The following is a 22,181-nucleotide window of genomic DNA, read 5'->3' on the forward strand; positions in this document are numbered from 1 at the left end:
TTTTTAGTTTGCCACTCCACTTTGAAGTCTAAATTATTTCATTTTCCTAGAAATTATTCAATCCATTTTTTTTGTGTGTGTGTGTGTAAAGCTCTTAATCCTTAGCCAATCTGGAAATGCACAAGAACTTCAAAACACACTCCTGTGTGATTTATTCTTGTATGTCTTCATTCTGCGTCAGCCTGTTAACAGTCCTCCTCTCATCTGTTGACTTCCATCTCTCTTTGCTGTAAGCTTTTTGCACAAAGAGCCTCTCACAATAATCAATAAGTTTCATATACAGCAATTGTGCCAGATAATTAAATGACAACTCTATTTCAAATCAATTTAAATCCATCTGACATTCAGAAATGACAGTTGCTACCATGTAAAACCAGTGAATAAAACCCATTTGAATACTTAAATCAATCCCAACTTTGTTTCATCTTAATCTTCAGAAAGCAATTTCTGCAAATGTCAATACTGTCCTAATAGATTAGGTGATGATATCTCTGTGTATGTTAGCTTCAGAGATACACTTGTATCAGATCAATTAAACGACTGTAATTGTTGCTTTTCTACACATCACAGATAGAAGCAGTTTTCTGGCATGTTGCTCGAGATAAGGCATGTATTTACTGCAATGGTTAAGTATTACTATTGACATAACTGGATTTCTCCTATTTATTGTGTATTGCAGATATACAGCAGCCATTATAGGTTTATCAGCTAACAGCCAATACTGCTGTAAGACCATACAGAATGGATATTTTTGTATGACTGGGGAGATGATTTTTTTATTGTTTTGTTTTCTCTAGGATCAGGTACCAATTTGGACCTGTGCTGTACAAACGTACAGGCAGAGGTAAACCTTCTCCCTTAATCAAAGGCAGAGAGTGGGAAGAAATAATATAATAACAAGTTACAAAGCAAATCACTGGCAAAACAGAAACCATCTCTACTGAGTCCCATCTGAGTAGCACTACGCAATAGGGCATCTGCAATATACAAAATTGCTTTGTATCTTTTTTTATGTCCGAGAGCCTGCTATAATCAGTCTATGAATATCAAATATGCGTTTCAGTTCACATATTCACAAGGTTTGCAATAAAGTAATGGCCAACGTATGTTCCTGATTGATTTTTGTTTAGGTACCCATAGTCATCTGCAATCCTGAATATAAAAATAACTGTCACAAAATTATCAGGTTTTATATGTGTTTGGTGTTAGCGGTCATTTTATCCATCCCGATAGGTTTTGTATTAGTAATAAGAAGAAAGAACAGGAATTAGCAGGTGCCATTGCTGTATGTAGCCAATTACTTGGCTCTGAGGGCTTGGATGATTTGCAGTCTTTGAACAATAACAATCCAAATTACTAAAATTAGTAGAAAATACCTAGTATTTGTACCTTGTTCAAAAACTGCAGCTGTCAGAGACAGTTAATTAGTTTGGGGTTTACCCACAAAGCACTAGTTATGCCCTCAACTGAAACAATTATCTGGGCTTGTAATAGGCTTTTAATAAGACTCGAAGTTCTTAAATCTAAAATTTCATTTCCAGATAGTATCATGATTTGCCTGCGCTTTTAGTGAGAGCTGAATACTGTCACAAATTACATTGCTTCCCGGGTAAAATTGTAGTTATGGTAGGGATTTGAATTAACAGCTATCTGAAGGCTTATTCAGAATGTCTGGTGGGCTGAGCAGCGCACTCAGCTCAAACTGCTGCCACTGACTTAGCAGGCAGTGTTGCAGGAGGACTGTATTAGTAATAATTGACAAACCAAGGTTCACTGATGGTACAAAAGTGTCCAGATAAATGAATGTGAGCATGACTAACCCAGGTTGTATTGGCACAAGAGCCAACTGTCTAAAAGAAGAGGAAAGTAAGAAGGTAATGAATGGTAATTTGGCTGTGTTGTGGTATCTTTAATACAAAAAGAGACATACAAAACTGTAAAAAAGGGCAGTTGAGTCTCATAGGCTATCAAAAATCTTCAGCATTAAAATCAGCCAGGCTAAAGTGCTGACTGCATTGAGATTTACTAGGGGTAAAGAAAGGAAGAGGTTCTATAAATACATTAGATGAAAAAGAGAACAATGAAATGAGTCACGCTATCAATTAATGGGAAAGAAAAACTATATGCCAGGGAGGAAGCATTCAAAGCCCTTCTCCTTCTGTCTCTGCAAAAAGGTTAACAGTGTCCAGATACTTATGAGTCTAATAAGGCTTTAAGAAACAGCCAAAACAGATTTATCAAGAACTAATGCTATCAAACTGATTCGATTTTCTTCTTTGACGGAAAGCTTAGGCTCGAAGGAGCAGCAGCCAGCATGCTGTACTGGAAATTTGGATAAAGCTTACTATCCTGTTCATTGACATGTTCATAAGCAAGTGATGGAAATACAGGCTGGAGGAAATGCTCCTAAGGTGTAGTGGGACAGTCAATTCGGGAAACTGAAGTTGCCTATAGATCTTTCAAGTTTCTGGAAGGGTCTTTGCATTTTAACATATTTCACATTTTCCTTTCTCCCTTTTTCTTTTCTTTTTTCTTTTGCCAGTGAATGAAATAGGATAAAATAATTGTCATTTAGGAATTATTTTCTTTACATCTATTTTCTTTACCAGTGAGCTAAATTTTCCTGAGGCTGGAGATGCTCAGCCCAGTGACTGAAAATGTACAGAAAGGTTATGTTCTCTTTGTTCAATATCAAAGGAGAGAAGAAGAAAACCAGGGTTTCCCTATATTAGTTTATGAGATCTTTGGGGTTTGTGTTTGGTTTTTTTGTTTTGTGTTCTTGGGGTTTTTTTATTCCATTAAATTTATTACTCTACTACTTAAAAATATGATGTAAAGAATTTTGTTTGTTTTTTCCTACACAGTTCTAATAAGCAGATTAGAAGAGGCCAGATCAGTGGGGAAAGTAAGTTGACTGATTTGTTCTTTCAACAAAATGGGCTGAAGGGAAGCTGATGCACAGCTAAGAGAAGGAGGGAGGGCTCCTACTAATCTACGTGTCACTCAGAAAATAAGTTCTCATGCAGAAACTTTCTTGTTGCATGATTTGTGTTAGTATTCCTGTCAAAAACCATAACTGCTGAATAACAAAGATTAACATGCCTATGGCCACAAGTGAGCTTTTCATTTTGTTATTTTTGGGCTTCTCATCTCTGTGATTAATAATTTGTCAAAAGGCTTGAATTCTAGACTCAGAATGCTAAATATATTAGTAATTAGAGCTCTGCAAAATAACATTGTAAACAGAATACCTAGTGAGCTTTCAGATATGGTCTAAAATACAAAGACCTTTTGAAGGAGGGAGGAACAAAGTGATGTAGGACGGAGAGAAAAGGAAATGCCTGTGCCTGGAGTCTGAGCCCTGACAGAGGCATGGGGTCTGCTTCTGGCCTTCTCCTCACCAAACTCACAGCCTTCTCAAAAGCACGTGGAAGAGGCATGTTGTTTGGGGTATATAAACTGCATCTTTGGAGAAGAGAAGCCCCCAGTCCAGGACAGAAAGAGAGGAAAGCAAGGCTGGGAGCTGGAAAACAAATAGGAAGGACAAGGTCAGTTATAGCAAAGTCTGTGGGCATGTACTAAAAGCTGGTGGGTTTGCCACTTCCAGCTCCAACCTGGGCAGTGAATCCCATGCTTGCTCACAGTGAAGGAATGGTCCATTAAAGAAACACATTTTTAAAAAATTTATAGCATAGTACATCTTGGAGAAAAGCTTATAAATTTTATGTGGGACTGCAAGGAAGTTTTAACTCAATAGGACTTTCAAAAAATTAAGTCACTTTTCAGTCTAGACCAAGGGTAGGATTAGGTTTACAGAACAAATGGTGTATCTCACTCTCAGTTAAAATAGCAGGAGGCTCACTTTGTATACATGATTCACAATTGAGATGATCCGCTCTCCAAAGACAACAAGCCTTACAACAGTGCGTTATGATTCAAACTTACATTCACTTCTCTAGCCAGTGAAGGAGCACTGCTGGGAGATCTCGAAAAGTCCAGTTAGGATTTTTTGAATGTTCTGAAAATCATTCTAATAAATCATAATCATAATAATTTATTTCAGTATAACATGGCTATCAGCAAGATCAAATTCTCTTTTCCCTTACTGGAATGGAGTGATAATTCTTTGAACTTGACCTCTTGTGGGTGTGTAAGCCAGTGATTGTAAATAGCAATCATAGACCATCACCATAAACCTCCTTGGCAATGCAGTAAACTGCTGAGATGGAAACATAAGAGTAGATAATATTTTAAATGTGAACAGCTGATAGTCTCTAAATTGGTGCTGTTGAGCTGTTACTTTTATGTTTTCAGGTCTTACATCAGTATACAAGAAAGTGCAAAAGCTGTGGTTTTATTGTTACACCATGAATTTAGAAAAATCTGTTGGGATAAAAGGCAAGTGCTTTTTCCTGAAGCCAACCTGTGTTTTAGTCACTGAAAACTCTGAGGGAATACACTTATAATTATCAATCATGTTATTATTGTGAAAGCTGATACAAATTCTCTCACTAAAATGTGATTGATGGTCTTTCATGTGTCCATTAGACTCATGAGTTTTGAATGGAAACAATAAATTCTCTAACTAGGTTGTAATTTCCTTTTAAAATGCTAACTTAGGAATAAGTACAATCTATAAGAGTTTTAGAACCAATATTAGCATCCACTGATATTTAGGGATTCTGTAAATCAGTATTTTTCAAACTTATTTACCAAACAGTTGTGAATCTTTTCAGGAAAAATACTCCATGCAACAGGGCCAGTGTTACTGCAACGACTTTAATTTAAAACTGAAAATTAGGCTAAGCTTTTGATAATCACTCTTTCTTTTATTTTTCTTTATTTTGGTTAGTAATTTCTTTGTGTGCATAGAAACACATGCAGCTGTCTTATTATCTCTCTCTTTTTGTATGTGGTAATTGTTTCACAGTCACCTTCTGATCTCCTACAGTTCCCATGACCACAGGACATGACAAAGAGATACACTGCTAACGCGTTAGCTCCTACGCCTGGTGCTTCTCTATGTGAACTCTCAGCCCAGTTATACACCAGTTAAGCAGAGAAATAGTAGCTATTGTATTAAGATGGAACAGATAACCAATGTGACTGAGCCTCTTTTGGACTTAGCTAAATAAACATTTCAGCTACTCATGCCCGTATAGCTTCCCCGCCCCCCCCCCCCCCCCCCCCGCCTGTTGGTGAGGTATTCAGTGGCTTTTTTTACTTTTATTTTTTAAATGAAAGAAATCACAGCTGATGTTTGGTGTCTTAGTACTTTTCTGAATAATTGCCAGATATTCAGGTTACATTTGGACATTTTATTGAACTCCTTTGCAGAAAAGATGGGTGCTGGCTCAGATCCATGCAGTGAATACCTTTTGCTTGGACTTCTCCAGAGAGCTAAAACATGTCTTTCCCTGATTTTTGCAGAGGATCCTGCAGTGCTGATTATTCTCCCAGCCTCTGGGAAAGTAGCTGCAATGTGCCAGCATACCGTGAATTTCAAAGATGGCATGAAATGCCCTCCCTCCTGCTGAGAGGCTCTTATAAAAATGACTTGACCTCAGTAAAATTACCCGGCAAGCCTTGGTGAAAATGAACAGGATAGACCAATTGTTAACATGATGATGTCAAGTGTATCATTCTACATCAATGTAGCTGCTATTGCAGCCATCAAGGGAAGACAGCAAGAAGGAAACTTGGGAGAAAAAAACTGCTTTTCCATCTACTTCAGCGTTTCTGCCCACACTGGAAAAGCAAACAAACAAGCAAACAAAAACCAGTTAACAATACCCATGCAGTGTAACGTAACTTAAAATGCTGAAGTTTCTTTCAAAGCTTTGATCCTTGCTGTAAAGTGTAAGAAGCAAAAATATTCCAGCTAAGGAATTCTACAGTTTGCTTATTGAACAAACCATAATTAGCAAGTTACAGTAATTTTCATTGTTAGTATTCTAGGACCTGTCATACATTAATTAATAAGCACTTCTAATTCTAGTCATTGGTGTAGAATGAAATAGGAAAACAGGTAACCAGCCTGCCTGTTCCTCTGTTTTTAGGATATGCACAAGTGTCTTGCCAACTGTACTCTAGAAACTCTAACGCAGAAAAAGATAAATTCTCATCCTTTAAATAAATATTTTAATTCTTGTAATATTCCATGCTGATAAATAGTGTCTTCTCTGTCCTGATTAGGGTTTGCTACCCTGGACTTTTACTCAGAAACATGGTGCAGTGCTATGGAGCCCATGCTAGGGTAGTGTTACACTGCCAAGGACCATCGCTGTGCTGCATCACTCCTCTCATGCGCAGGAAATGGGGTGGGTTTTACATAGCTACACATGTGCTTCTCTGGATTTATGAGGCTGCCTGTGTATATTGTATACCTCTGCTGTCATGCACCGTGGGATTTCTGGATATCCAGCATTCTGGCTGGAGGTGTGGCCACTGCTGTGAAGAGGCTTTGGACATCCTGAAATCAAAGACAAATGTGTGCAATTCTAATTCCAAGTGGTTCAGGTTTCATGGCAAAAAATGAAGAGATATTGTGGAAGGAAGTAAAAATATACAGTAGCCCTAGCCCACAGGTGTCTCTCTCCTTCCATACTACTTTGCTGCCTCAGCACTCCTCCCAGCACCAAAGAACTGGGTTCTACTCCTGATCCACCTGGAAATGGATGGTCTTCTACTGTTTCTACAGCTCAAATTACCTCATTCTACTCTCCTCACACCTTTGTAAGAGCTAAAATTGTTTTTATATGTATGGTGCATTATAAGATTGTTTAATATGCAGTATTACAAAAAGATATAAATTCTTTTCTTTGAACTTTAATATTCTTTACATTAATATTGTCATATGCATGTGCTGGTAATATGTCTATCTGACGCATAGTGGCAGCACTCTGGCAGTATCAATATGATTGAATGCTGCCCTTACCAGTAAATGGCAAAGATTAGGAAGTTACTGGAAAGAAATCATGGAAAGTTTAGAGACTGATTTCCAACAGGATTTGAAAATGAAAGTTCTTAATAGATCATTCTATATATAAATGCAAGTACTTTTGCATACACAGTTGTGTAGCCACACGTGTATATGCTTAAGGATATGCTCTAAGTTTTCTGAGAAATGGAATTTTGTTTGCTCTATGTGAGTTTGGATGGCCCATTTAGGTAACAAAGAAAGGTATTTCAAGAGTGCTGGATATTTTAAGAGGCAAGAAATATGTTTTGCGGCCTACACTATACTGCTTAAGTAAAATAAGCACCACTAGTTTAGAGTGCTCACTAGTGCTCAGTTTTCATTCCTCTGGAAGCTTTTTCATGTACATCTGTGTGTCCACAATCCTTGAACCTGTTGCTTGATTGCAGACATATTTTACAGAGGGGATGATGCCTCAATATCTTGAGTTAATTTCAGTGGCATTACAATAGTTGGTCAGTTAGAGGAGACAGACCCTATCAATGCTTTCTCTGGGGGGAACAGTTGGATGTTGAAATCAATTCTTACTAGATATCAGAAAGAAAGAGAAAAATTTTTAAAATGCCCCAACTGTAGCAGATGTGTCAACCAGAGCTAGCACCAAAAGCAGTTAACCATGGAACACACATCTGAAAGAAACTAGGCTGGGAAAGGGATGTGGTTAAATTTATTTGGCGTGTTGGATCTTCCAATTCCGCTTGTGTCTTCACTGAAATCTGTTTAGTTTCCATGCGATATATCACGGAAGGTCAGATATGAACTTGTTTACTGTCCTTGCAAACCTGCATATTTCGAATGGACATAAAACATTGATTTCTGTTTCTTTGTTTTTCCCCTGTGGCAAATTATTGTAAGGAAGTGCTCAAAAAGAACAAAGAAGGAGGTAAGGTATATATTTTGTTACAGTTTACAAGTAGAGAGGTATGCCCAGTCAGTTATGGGGAGAGTTTACTACAAGGTCAGTAGCAGGGAAAAATATTCTTAATCTCAATTATGTTTTAAGTTATATATAACTTTCCTGAAGCAGTTGTGTGAATAGGTATATATTCTCTTGGAAGAAAGAAGAGCAGTAAAAATGACAATAGCAAAAATTGATATGTGGTCACGTTATTTGTAGGAGCTGCTTGTTATATATCCAGTTTTGGATACTTGCTGTGGAAGTTGTAAACATTCATTTGAAGATCACCCCTTCAAAGTGATTTTAGTAGGCAATAGGTGCTTTATGTGAATTCCAACCTAAGCAGCTACTTGGCAACTACTGCAGCAGCTGATTTGACCAGTGTGCGTGTATATATGTCCACTAGATAATCAGTGGTTTTAGTTGAAATTATAAGTCCTGGTGTTGATGCTGAAAAAGTATTTGCATCCAGCTCATTTTTTACTAGTTGGGAAGTAGATGTGACTTAACACCAGGTGTACCTGCTCTAGCAGATTTGTTGGGAAAGTCAGGGCTGCTTCCAAGATATTTTTCATGGTAGGCTTCCTGGCAAAAAAAGAGGGATGACTTATGAAAGGTAACTTTAAAAACTGCTTAAGAGAGTTCATTCTGCTTGTTATGGGATCTCACTTTTAAGGGATTTTTTTTTTTTTTTTAAATTGGTGAACTGAGAAAAAGGTTGAAACTCCTACCAAATACACTGCATAAAAGACTTCATATCTAGGTATAACAAGCATAATCAGTTTCTGCTTTGAACAAGCAATTTCACTGTGGTTTGTGACTGAATTGCATATTGGTGGATGAAGAAATTATTTTCTCTAGGTGGTTAGGCATAAACAATGATTTTGTCAATAAATTCTCAGCAGTTGAATCTTATTCATCAAAACTACTATCATTTTGAGAAAGCTGAACCAATGAACTCTATTTAACTTTAAAAATCCAGCATTTTTAGTCCTCTCATATATTCAAGCTTTACAAAAAGACTGGAGATTTTTGCATATGATTAATAGTGTATTCATGGAAAAAATTCTTAGCTACCCCTTGAAGTGACATTTCCTTTTTTTCAAGTGTGTAAAGACTATATTAAGGCTCAGATTTATACAATTCAAACTTTTTGTCTGCATTTTAGTTCCTTTCAATGTCCAAAATAAAACACATGGAGACAGTTGCCAAAGTGAATTTTGTCTGAAGTGTCACTAAGCTAATTATAGTTCACTACAAAGTGAGACTCTCTCTAGCATTTAAGACTAAAATGTTGTGACATCAAAACACAGGGCATTGCAAACATTTGAGTGTAAAGTCAATCTTTGTAAAATTAAGTCACCTTGATGATAGATTTCAAAATTAATTTTATTTTTGTGTACATAACGTAACCTTACAAGCAGTTGCTATCTGAAACACAGTTTCATAGGGATAAGGTTGACTTAGCACCTGTAGTAAACTCCATAGGTGAGTGACATAGCTCAGCCATTTTCTTTTCAAAAGGCCTGAAGCCTAGTCTACAATTTTCCATTCTTCAGGGTGTTTTCATATTGCTCAGCCTTTGGTTTTGACTGTTTTTACATGTCCTTGAAATTTTTCAGTGGTAAAAGGAAATAATTGTTTACTTTTATCACAGGAAGTATAAATATTAGAATGAATGGTATGAACAAGAGTTAAGCACTGCTCTTTTCTGAAAGTTGAAAAGGCAGAGAAATAGGATCTGTATTTAAAAATGTTCCAGGTCATGTTGACAGTTTTAAAAAATAGGAAATTAAATAGAAAAAAATGTTAAAAAATGTTTTCATCAAGATAATGTTTCATTTAAAAAATGATGAAATTCATCAAGTAGATATTTCAGAATTTTTAGCTGCGTTCGTTTTAGATTTGTGAAATGTTCTGTCACTGCTGAACTTGCCTTTCTCATTTAAAGAAATGTTGACTGAATTTTTTTACTCTGATCTATTGTTGAATACTTATAGATATAGAAGTATTAGAAACATAAAGAATTGTTTTAAAGACACAAAAAGTTGTTAACTAGTATATGTATGTTTTTATTACTCAAGTAAAAACTTGCTTATATTTTAAGTCCTAAAGAGTATTAGAAGTACTTGTATATGCAGTCACACAGTCACACTTCCATGTGTGTTAAACTAGCAAGATATCTTTTCTTTTTTTCTTTTTTTTCTTTTTTTTTTTTTTTTTTTTTTTTTTTTTTTTTTTTTTTTTGTCAAATGTGTCAAATGAATATCCAGTAACATTTCAGCTGCAGGATATGTTTACCTCACTGGAATTGGGTATTTTTGTGAAGGTCTAGGAAATATTTTGCATTGACTAAATTTTTTTGACACAAAATACAGATCCAGCTTTTCCAGAATACTTCATGAGTTTGCATTGTCTTTTGTTGAATTACATACTATGAAGAAACTAAAATATGTTATGATTCTGACATCATCCCAGAGCTATTTTCAACACATTTTAAGCAACATGTTTGTGATGGACTCTTGCAAAAGGACTTTTTTGGTTAATTGCATTTAATTTCTTTCTCTCTCTCTCTTTTTCTCTTTCTTTCTCGTTCTCTCTCTTTCTCTCTCTATTTCCTCATAGAATTACAGAATGGTTTGGGTTGGAAGGGACCTTAAAGATCATCTAGTTCCAACCCCCCTGCTGCGGGCATGGACACCCTTCACTAGACCACGTTGCCCAAAGCCTCATCCAACCTGGTCTTAAACACTTCCAGGGATGGGGCCTCCACAACCTCTCTGGGCAACCTGTTCCAGTGCCTCACCACTCTCACAGTAAAGAATTTCCTTCTAACATCTAATCTAAATCTCCTCTCCTTCAGCTTAAACCCATTACCCCTTGTCCTGTCACTACACTCCCTGATAAACAGTCCCTCACCATCTTTCCTGTAGGCCCCATCAGATACTGATAAGCCGCAATTAGTTCTCCCCGGAGCTGCCTTTTCTCCAGGCTGAACAATCCCAACTCTCTCAGCCTGTCTTCACAGGAGAAGTGCTCCATCCCTCCATTCAGCTTCGTGGCCCTCCTCTGGACTCGCTCCAACAGCTCCATGTCTCTCCTGTACTGGGGACCCCAGAGCTGGACACAGTACTCCAGGTGGGGTCTCACAAGAGTGGAGTAGAGGGGCAGGATCACCTCCCTCGACCTGCTGGTCACGCCTCTTTTGATGCAGCCCAGGATAGGGTTGGCTTTCTCGGCTGCAAGCACATGTTGAGCTTCCCATCAATCAATACCCCCAAGTCCTTCTCCTCAGGGCTGCTTTCAATCCATTCCTTGCCCAGCCTATAGCTGTGCTGGGCATTGCGCCAACCCACATGCAGGACCTTGCACTTGGGCTTGTTGAACTTCATGTGGTTCGCACAGGCCCACCTCTCCAGCCTGTCAAGGTCCCTCTGGATGGCATCCCTTCCCTCCAGCATGTCGACCACACCACACAGCTTGGTGTTGTCAGCAAACTTGCTGAGGGTGCACTCGATCCCACTGTCCATGTCACTGACAAAGATGTTGAACAGTGCCGGTCCCAGTACCGACCCCTGAGAAACGCCACTTGTCACTGTTCTCCACTTGGACATTGAGCTGTTGACCACAACTCTCTGAGTGCGACCATCCAGCCAATTCCTTATCCACCGTGTGGTCCATCAGTCGAATCCATGTCTCTCCAATTTAGAGACAAGCATGTCGTGTGGGACACTGTCAAATGCCTTGCACAAGTCCAGGTAGATGATGTCAGTTGCCCTTCCCTTATCCACCAACGCTGTAACCCCATCATAGAAGGCCTTCTCTCTCTTTCTCTCTTTTTCTTTCTTTCTCTTTCTCTCTCTCTCTCTTTCAAAAGCTTTAAAATAGCTTGAAATCTATAATTTTGTTTTCTATAAAATCAACCTGTTGTTAACTCAATAGTGTTTCCATAGCTAAAGATAATATTGATTCATATTAAGTCTCCTATCTCCTCTTTTAAATGCAGATACATGTGTAAGAGACTGTAGTCCCATTGCTAATTCTAGATTTTGATTCATATACTGGAAAAAAGCAAGTATTTCCATATTTCAAAATATTCATCAACGATCTTGTAAATGGAATGAGCAGTGATGTGATAGCATTTACTGTTCATTATTTAAGGTAGAAAAGACAAGAATAATTGCAGAAGGATTTTGTAAGACTGAGTGACTGTGCAGTAAAATGGTAGGTGAAATTTGGTGTAATGTAATGTGACACAGAAGACGACAACACTTTGAGCTCCACATATAAAATCGTGATCTCTGGCCTTATTAATTCTCAAGAGCAAGACCCTGGGATTGTTATAGATAGTGCTGGTGAAAAGTATCAGCTCGGTGTTTGGTGATTGTCCAAAACAAATCACCTTTTAGGAATTATTACAGAAAGAATAGAGGAGAAATAAATAAATAAATCATTATGTCTCTGTGTAAATACATTGTTCATCCACACTGTGAATGCTGTGTGCTTTGCTGGTGTCTCTCCCACGTCAGAAGGGATGTATTGGAATTTAAAAGTTTTAAAGAAAGGAAATAAAGAGGATTAAATGGCTTACATATATGAGATGGCTAAGTAGGCTGGGACTTTTATTGGAAAGGAGACAGTTTAGAGAGAGATCTTAGATACGTTTGTAGTTAGTGTATTAATTTTTAGTTAGTCTGTAAATACAAATATATTCAATGTGTTATTTGAAACTCCTTTGTTTTCTTGTCCTTTATTGTGACTTTTTATGTGTTCTTTATGAAAGCATACAATTAAGGGAAAGATAGTTAACTGTGATCTAACTAGAGGACTTCATATGGGGTAGATTCTTCTTCAGCAGAAGTCAATAGTAAAACTCCCAGTGATATTAGAGACTGGGATACATAAATACACTTCTGTGTGACATGGAAATTCATTTAAAATATAGGATTAAATCCTGTTCATCACAGTCAGGCAACATTAGTATTTGCTTCAAAGGGACTGCTCATTTGTATAAGAACATTACCCATAATCAGCAAATCCTTTTAAAGCTTGAATCAATGCCAGGCTAAAAGTTCTCCATTCTTATCTCTTGGAGCCAAAGGAAGGAATGAAAAGAGAGAAAAAAATTACAGTAGACATTCTTATCAGCTGGTTTAATCAAGTAAGCACTTATCACTCCACTTCATTAGAAAAGAGGAGAAAACCCTCACTTTTCTGAATCTTCTGACCTTGTAAGTTAGACAGGCTGGCCTGCTGTATGACAGGCTCAGAAGATAACCTTCTCTTTTCCTTTTGTGAGTGAAAGAACACATTTCTGCAAAGGGAAAAAAAGAGAGACAATCAAGGCCGTATTTACTTTAAGACAGACACTGCAGACTGGTGGGAAGTGCACTGATGGATCTGAGAGAGAAGGAGCTTCTGTCACTCCATTTTACTGGTTCTCTACTTCATTGCATAATATGGAAGAGCGTCGACAGTACCCATGAAAGAACATTGTGCTCATTCAAGTGACACAGTAGGGAGACCAGAATAGGCCTGCTTTTATCCCCAGAGTACACACAAAAGGGAGTGGAAGCAGAATATTTTCCAATCTTTTCCAACTCTTTTCCGATCTTCCTTGACTCCCTAAAAGTTTTTACCTTTTGCAAAGGGAAAAAGTGTATGTAAAAATGCATTCAAAATAAGCTTTATAAATTTAATATGCAGGGCGTTCATATACATATATGTTTTTTCCAGTAGGAGTGTTTCAGATTTTAAAGAGAAAATTAATATGAAAGTTAGAAATGGTGATAAAATTTGCCCTGGAAACTACGGAGGGGCACTGCTGGTGGCAGAGAAGCTGTAGCACCCTGAAGTGCACGCATGTATGTCCCCACATTTCCAGTACTTAAACCTATATTGTCGAGTTATTTGGGAGAGAATAGTTTCTAGAGAATTGTAAGGAGAAATTTTCAAATAAATCCTTTTTTTTTTTTTGTCCTTTAAGCTACTCAGAAATATCAAACTACATTTTGACCTTATCTACCTGCGTTCATTTTGCCTTACTCTTCTGTGTAATTGAGGTGATAACCTCAGCCCTAAATACCCCGTGCATTTCCATCTTTTCAATTTCCTCTCCCTTTTTCCATACCTTGGTTACAGAAGGGTTGTGTGGCAGAGTGTAATTCTAATTCCGCTGTGCTCTGAATGACCTCAGAGCTAGGATAGCTGTGCAACTTTATAGCATTTTCCTTGCTGCAAATAAATGCTGCATGGAAGGCTGCCTCCGTGATTCAACGTAATAGAAATAAAAACGTTTAGATCACAGAGTATTTTGCAAGGATTTAGTGAACTACTTTGACAGTTTTGCTCCTGGGAAGCACGAATGAAGGGGGAAAGACAGGAGATCTGTACCAAATGAGAGGATGGAAGAAATATTGGAAAGAAAAACAGACTAGAAACTTCGCCACTGCTGATACAACAGAGAGAAAAATAATTGTCTCAAATACTGCTTTAGCTACAAAAATATTTGCTTAAAATATTGTCTAGAGAAACAAGTAATTTTTAACACCTGCAGCTGATCCAAGATGAAGTAGGTATATTTTCTACTCTTTTGCACTAAAAATTTCCTCCCTGAACTAAACCCAAGTGATGTCTTCTAACAGATTCATTGCATTTAAACCTACCGTAATCACTGAGTCTGTCTTTCAGTATATTACAGGCTAAACACTTTTGGTACGCACCTACCTAGAAACTAAGAATTAAAATTTAAAAAAAAAATCAAGTTGTGAAAAATCTATTCCTTTTGATAAAATATTCTAAAAAAAATAGTAACCCTTCCAGTTAAAACCTTTCCCTTTTTCTAGATGGAACTTCAGCTTCCAGACTCTCTGTCTCTCTCCATTTTTATATACCTTTTCAGATATATCTCTCTAAAAAATTAACCAAATTATCATGAAAATAGATTTTGATGATTGGATGTCTTTTAAGTTCCCTATGCTGTGTCACCTCCCTCATCCACCTACCCCCACCCTTGATAATCAGTTATTTTGGGAAATGGGTATTTAAACTAAAGTTAGATGAACTTCATTGGTCCATTTTCCAAAACACCTTAATAGAAAATAAGGCCAAAATAGACATACAATTGCAGAAGAAATTTGAAAACTATCACCACAAATCAATTTGCTGGAAAAAAAATTCTGGTTTTACTTATATCAATTTTTAAATGGCAACCAATATAAAGAAATCCGTTGATTTTATTGGCTTCACACAAAAGTGGAGGGGTTTATTTTTATCAAGTCATAATGGATTCATGTTATTCTAGTTTGTATTAGGAAAAGAAGACTGTACAACATTCAATATTGTGCTTGTTACTGACCATCTGAGAACAGCTTGAAGTGGAACCTAGCTTGCAGCTAGAACACTAAGTTTGAAGCAATTAAGCTAGAATTATATTTATGGAATTAAAACATTTGAGGGGAAACAAATAATGATTATTTTATAGTGTTTTCTTGACTCCCGGTTCTACTTCTCGCATTGTTTTATAAATTTCTGTGAAATTGTTATCCCAGAAGCCTCTTGAATGCAAGCTTTCAAATGCACTGCATACTACTAATCTTGGAGTTTCTTTCAAGTTGTTTTTAAATACAGTCCTGTCTACCCATAACTTAATGGGAAAGAACAATGCAAGAACAACGCACACATACTAATTCTGTCTCTCAGAACAAGTTTTAGAAATTGACTTGTGAAAACCTGTAATCTTTTCCCTATTTTAAATGTTATTTCTTCCAGACTAAGTCAATTTGTATTTTTTAGCCTGAAGAGTTCTTTCTATGGCTTCATGAAAAAACAGTTTCAGAGAAATTAGGTAGAAATCATTGTTTCACACCAGAGTAGCTCACGCTCTCTCTTTGTCCTTGCTGGTGCTGAGATTTGCTGTTTTTCCTTTTTCTTTTCAAGGTTTTTCAATTACTTTGAGGTCAAAACTTTGGTTAGTGCTGGGAAAAGCATGGAAATGTGTTGCTACACATGTTATTGCTAGGTAAACAAGTGGTCTTTCTGTTACCACTTACTGACAGCTTGTGACAATATTTTCTATTTGTATTTCCTAGAAAACTTGCTTCTCAAAATATTTCTTCTTTTGCTTGAAAAATGTTTCAAGCTTCATGCATCCTCTTGGATGTTTTCTGGCCGCCTCAGAGCAATTCCATTTTGAGCATCTTCTACATCCTGTCCAGTTTGGAAGCCAGTAGTTGATGAAATTTCCTGGAATTTTGTCAGTTCAACTGCTTCAGCTGGTAGTTTTCAAAGACATGGCCTTTAATTTTCTTTTTGGATTCTCTTAGGAAATTGACTCAGACTTTTGAGAATCAGTCTGTTAACCACATCTGACTTGTGGATATCAGCCCTTGCTATATGAATAGCAAGAGCTTGCTATTTTAAATTCAGTTTATACAAATTACGTGATTTCATTCTTTTCTGTCTTTCTTGCACGGCCAACACTTTCCAAGCTGAAGTCATCCATGTGTGGGCGGTTTGAAGTCCTACTGAGAAAAAGGGACATTCTAGAAAGCAGCCATCACAGCTGAGCAGGTGGTAGAAAATCAGTGCCTTAAACTTTGCTGAAAGTGGGGAGATAAGCTGGAGATATTCCCTGAATTTTTAATTCCATTACCTCTAGTTTCATTTTCCTCAAGTAGTTGAGCATACAATAGATAAGCACTTCTGTCTTTGTAGGGATGCACTCTCATTACCTCAGTCCCTTTAATACACACACACTCATGCTTAAAGGTTTCTTTAACACAAAGAGGAAAAAAACCAAGATCTCCAAAAGACTGTAAGTGGGGGAAGCAGAGGAGGATAGCAGAATACTTTCCCAGTTTTATTTACTCCAAAAAGAGAAAAGCTTCACCGATTTGATGAAGAAACTATTACCAGACCAAGAAAAATTATCTCCCTTTTTTACAAAAGAAAACAGATAACTGACACATCATAATGACAGACCAGACAAGCCACCCTTGGCTCATTCTTGTTGGTGAAGTCATCCCATTGCATTTATTTAAAAGTTGCTCTTTCGCTTGGCTGAAATTTTGGGAGTGGTGGGAAAAGGCTTTTTCTGGAATCATATGTTTGCTTACTCAAGTTATATACACTTGCATAAATCTTTAGGGACACAATTGCTTTTCTCCTTGTTGGATCGCTGTTGATTTGAGAAGTTTCCAATATTCCATGTAAAATTATTATTCAATTACTCATTTAAAACATTTCCAGGGATCATTTTATGTGATCACCAAATGTCTGGTCTCCAGAAGGTTTATAAATCTCTGTGAGGCTCTCAGTCTTTCAGAGGTATAACTGCAGATGAGCCCATCTGTTCCCTTTTCATTTCCATCTTCCATGTTTATCTACCTTTCTTATGTTTGGCAGTATATGGATGGCAGAGGGGCTCAGCAATTGGTGAAAGCACTTGATGTTGTCAAGTCTGAAGAAAATAGAGAAAATTTTGAAACTGGGAAAATATGTTGCGATAAATACGTGAATGGCTTCAAATCCAGAGTTTGTGAACAAAAATGGTGAAAAACTACAAACTCAATTTAATTCATGGAACTAAATTCCTATATAATTTGTTGGAAGGGTAATATGTGTTTTTTTTCAAAACAACTAAATATTATGGATCACTGCTGGAAATCAACAGTAGCACCATTTGTAAACCAACAGAGAACAAGAAGAATTCTCAACAGAATTCTTGGAACATTTCAAAAGCCTGGAAAATATCTTCCTAATGTTTTGGAGCAGGCATGCAACAATGTATGTGCAAGTAACAAACTAGGTAGGTCCCCTACATATATCACTGCGTAAATTGTTAAATTTTAAGCTCAGAATAAGAGGGGTGGGGTTTTTTAAAAAGATCTTCAACTGAATTCCCAGCTCTGATGAAAGAAACACCTAAGAGAAAAAGGCAAAGTCATTGCTGAGCAACCTCTCAACTTCACCTTCTTTTGAGGACTGATCTGGTATGGGTTGAATGTTCTTTGGTGCATTTTTGTTCAACTATCAGCAATGAGAGGGCTTCACTGATTGTACAAAGGATTTACCTGCCACTGTGCACTCTGTGTGGGCTGCCTTAGGGGTGAAGATGCTTTTCTCCTGAAGCTATTGCAATAGCTCTTGCTGCAGCATAAGCAGAGGACAGGAAGGCAATAGCAACCTTGCTTGCCCAGAAGACAGAGGGGTAGCAGTTAGCAAGTGTGGAAGAGGAAAGAGCCTCTTTTTCTCAGGTGACAGAACAGTTGGGAACCACATCTCCAAATGCTGCTTGACTGGTTTAGCAACCCAGAAAAGCTTCAGCATTCTGCCGTAAAATTTCCAGCACACAAACAGCAGGGCCAAAGAATTTGCAGAAATCTAGTTAAGTTTTCTTTATTTCAGCTCAGAATTCCCTCATATCACTCATATAAGCTGTATCAGAAAGTTTTATTCAGACTACCCTGAAAACGCAGACTTGTCATACAGGATGTAGCCAGTAAATTTACTCACTTTGTACATACATGTAAAATTTATATACATATATGTACAGTTGGTGCAGGTTATACGTGAAAACAGAAAATATCTGGTGACCTTTCCATTTTGATGACAAGATTACTCATGAATGACAGACCCTTTAGTGCATTATTAGCCTGCAATAAAATGTTTGTCCTCGTGTGCTCTTTATGTGCCACATAATAATTATTTTGGGGGGGGGGGGGTGGAGCACCTTTTTAACTTTGCAATCTTTAAGATTGTTATAAAATGTAATACAGCTCTTCTTGGAACACAGACACACTGGTGGAGAAATTCTGTACAAGGAGTCTAAAGTAGAAAATCCTTCTTTCATTTGGCTGATGACAGTTGGTGGTTTTTTTCATTTGTTTGTTTCTCTTTTTGATGTCTTTTGGCACGAGCTATTCTGAGCTGCAAGGGGAGGCAGATCAGCAGATGGAATGTAGGTGAAGCAGACAGGTCCATGACGCGATTCATCACTTCAACATTGTAACCTTCTTAAAGAAATTTTTGCCTATATTTTTATACTGCCAAAAATAAAAAGGCAATTTCCGTCATTATTCTGTAATTTCTGACATTGGGGCACTTCATATCAGTTGGGTACAGTATTAGTATTATCCCTATTTTACAAGCTAGGACATAATGCGTAGAGATTAATGCACCTGTCTAGTTACATTAGAGCTGAGTTACTTCTGTGAGGCCATAGCAAAAGTTAGTGTTATGGTAAGCTTTCCAGGTGTTAGGGTAACATTCTAGGCTAATGTTAGGGCTATTTTAGGCTCAGCTTGGGCTAACAGTCCTGCACTCCTTTTTTAGTGAGGAACAGTGAAAACCTGCATGCCTCAGGCAATTATTTGCTAGGTATGAAACACAGGCAACTTGTTCATCGTTCAGATTTGTTATATAGATTCCTCATTCAGTTTGGGAAACTTCAATCCACATTGCTGGAAGGGCATTGGGTGAAAAATATTGCTGTCTATCTGCTTTCCAAATATCCACTCCCTGGCCAACATTGGGACCAAAGTACTAGAGTAGAGGTATCTTTTATCTGACCCAGAAGAACTGTTCTTGTGTCCTTATGCAATGATTGAGTAAATCTTGCCAGTCAGTCTGCTCTGCATTGCAGTGTCCTGGCAGAGAGGCCACAGGGCATTACTGCATCACTAAACTAAGCTGTCTAGGTTTCTCCTTTCTCTAGGGCTACAGCTCTCACAGCAGAGTTGATTAGAATGATGGAGCCTCTGAAGTACATTTATAGGTATTTTCTGCTTGCAGTATCTGTCTAGGTATCTACACAGTCCTCAGCATCTAATAGTTTTTATTTTTTCCATTGCTTTTCCTACCTCTTCTCCTTTATAGGTACAGAATTGAGATAAAAGACATCTGCTTGCAGGCAGGTAGGTGAAGACTGTCACGAGTCAGAACCGAATCCACTATTTCAGAGTCTTACTCTGATCACTCATCCACTTCTTTCAGAATGAATTGCCCTCCTCTCTCCCAGATATCTGGAGAGACTCATTCTTGCAATTCTGCTTCCACTCAATGTGTAGTTCTGCAAGTTTGTACATACAATACAAAATAAGATTAATATAAAAAAAATCCTTTCAAGGTGCCTAGCTACTCAAGTAGTGACTTGTTATTCTGAAATACTACTGGTAGAAACCTAATTTCATAAGGGTTTTCTTTTCTCATGAGCAGTTTCCAATTAATGCACAATATCACTGTACCATGCAGCATTTAACCTCTCACTAATTGCCAGTAATGACATGTAACTGCATCAACAGTTTTTTATAATAGACTGAGTGATGGTTCTAACACAATTCCTGAAGTAGTTCTCTCCCACTTCTTTATCAAGGAAAGATGATAAAATACATGCAATATTTTTAATTGATGACCTTTTCATTTTGGGAGTTGGCTGATTACTTGAAGGCAGTGTTCTTGAGCACAGCATATTAGAATGATTTCTGCTTTATACAGACATCTGACATACTTTATAGAGCACCTGTCTCATAGTCTCCTTTTCTTCTCTGTAACGACGACTTTGTGAATTCTGTGTTTGTTAGAAGCCAGATTAAGGCCCTTACATGCATTGTTAATTTGTTGGGACTCAAGATAAGAAACTTTAATCAGTTTGGCGAGGCCCCCTGTTTTTCTGTCATGTGGTAGAGTAAAAATTAAATAATAGACAGGCTCTTTCTAATGGAATGAGAGATTATTGGAAATTATTATCAACATGCAAAGAGGATGTCTATTCAATTGCTTCTATAAGGCAACATCAATTACAGGGTTAAAATCTAGATGATTACCTCTGTTTCTGAGAAAATCAAATGGACTAAGAAGGTGCTTAGAATCAGACATAGTATAAATTTTTATTTTTTTTTTACAGTTAACAAGAGAAGACTTAAATATATACTTTTTTAAAATTAGCTTTTTTCCCATCAAAATTATTCATTCTACATTTTCAGATAATAAAGATGATACTTCATTGACATCTTCCATGTTTCTGTATAATGAAAATACAGCTGTGATGTTTCAGACTCCTAAAAGCTGCCCTAGTGGACACCATTTAATTAAATGGGCCCTGCAACTCTGTCAGTGATCAGTATGTTGCAGGCCTTTGCAATTTGGCAGTCTGCAGAAGAATAGAATGAGATATGGAACACAACGCACACTTTTCTGCTGCAAAAGCTTGGGGTTTGTAAATTCATCAGAAGAGACGTTATCATGCAGAATACAGGGCTGTCAGTTCTAGTCCTCTCCACTGGAGGACAGTCTGCCATAACATCTTGCTCCCCGAACTGGCAGCGGTACTGGGCTGGAAGAAATCTGCCTAATGTTCCCTCAAGGGAGGGAAAAACAAGATTACCATTCCTACAACAAAGCTCTGAAGTTTAGGCCAGAGGCATTATAGGCATACCTAGGGTTTTCCACAAGGCAAAGTGAGTGCCTTCTCCAGCCTTACTTCTTTTCCATGATACCTGGAGATGGAAAATGTCAGTAAAAATAAGAATCTGGCCACAAAGTGCAGGAAAACAAAACATCTCTGTAGGATTTCGGCAGATTTATACAGAGACTGTCCAGGGGTTTGCTGGCCAATAAAGTACGGAGAAGCGAAAATTCTCCTTTTTGCTAGGACTACAAGGAAGCCTGAGGGAACTGAGAAGGAATTGAAGGCAGAGGTATGGCTTCAGTGTACAGAGATACACTGTAAAAAACTGCTGTATCTTCCTCAAGATCCTGATTTAGCTCCAACCAATAAGAAAGAAACTCACAGGCTTTATAAATTTGGATAGATCACAAGGATATCGCAACTTATTGCCTAGTGGTGTTTGCTCATCAGCTGAGCCATAATTGTCTTTACAGAATCCAGTCAGTCACTGTCCCAGTCCTGCAGTATTGGACAGAGCCTTGTACCCAAGAGTCTGTTGAGTATGGAGAGTCTGGGTTGGGTTGGGGTTTTTTGGGTGTTTTTTGGTTTGGGGTTTTTTTGGTGGGTTGTTTTTTTTTGCGGGGGGGGGGTTGGCCTGTATGTAAAGATTAACGTTTACTGTGCCTAGCTGTAACTTTGAACATTTCATTCTCACTGAACAACTTGCCTTAAATCCATGTATTTTCCTGGAGGGTATGGGCATGCAAGAGATTGAGCAGTCTCACTGTAATTCAGAAAGAACCATAGGGATGTGCTCAACATTATGTCCTGAATAGATAAAGGACAGCAAAATGGTTGAATTAGTTGGATTTTAGAGATCAAAATACTTGAGTTGAAATCTTAATGCAGATTTCCTC

At 37.6% G+C, this 22,181-nt stretch overlaps 1 long non-coding RNA gene across 1 annotated transcript in view; it reads left to right on the top strand.

Moving 5' to 3' along the window:
* LOC142602866 (uncharacterized) overlaps positions 1–19,793 on the top strand; it is a 338,791-nt gene extending 318,998 nt beyond the window's left edge. The window contains exon 4 of the long non-coding RNA XR_012836683.1: positions 19,755–19,793. This is a non-coding gene — a long non-coding RNA (uncharacterized LOC142602866). The remainder of the gene's footprint in view (positions 1–19,754) is intronic.
* Positions 19,794–22,181: the final 2,388 nt, after the last annotated feature.

The sequence above is a fragment of the Balearica regulorum genome, chromosome 9 (genome assembly GCF_011004875.1).
Source record: "Balearica regulorum gibbericeps isolate bBalReg1 chromosome 9, bBalReg1.pri, whole genome shotgun sequence".
NCBI lineage: Eukaryota > Metazoa > Chordata > Aves > Gruiformes > Gruidae > Balearica > Balearica regulorum.